The sequence below is a fragment of the Phaethon lepturus genome, unplaced genomic scaffold (genome assembly GCF_000687285.1).
Source record: "Phaethon lepturus isolate BGI_N335 unplaced genomic scaffold, ASM68728v1 scaffold39490, whole genome shotgun sequence".
Taxonomy (NCBI): Eukaryota; Metazoa; Chordata; class Aves; order Phaethontiformes; family Phaethontidae; genus Phaethon; species Phaethon lepturus.
In genome coordinates this window covers 5169-5515 of record NW_010513260.1, presented here as the reverse complement: position 1 = coordinate 5515, position 347 = coordinate 5169, and positions in this window count along the sequence as shown.

Here is a 347-nt window from a genome sequence, read left to right as displayed (position 1 = left end):
ACAGGAGGCATCGGGAGTGGGATGGTGCCTGCAGGGGTGGGAACGTGTTGGGGGGCAGTGGGAGCCGGCTGGGAGCCAACCGTGTGCAAGCCCCAAGTAGTGGCATGGTCCTGCTCCCTGCCTGGCACAGGAGCACAGTGGGATGGGGAGTGTGAGGCCAGAGGGACCATGCCTGGTGCAGCAGCCCTGTAGGGTGTCCAGAGTGGTGGGGGGAAGGCTGAGACAAGGGAGATGTAGGGTGTCCCCCATGGTACAGCATCTGGCCTCTCTGTGGGAGCCAGAAGAGCAGGAGGCACTCGTCTGGTGGTGGCTGCCCGTGGGCTGGGTGGCACCGGTGGGGGGGGCGA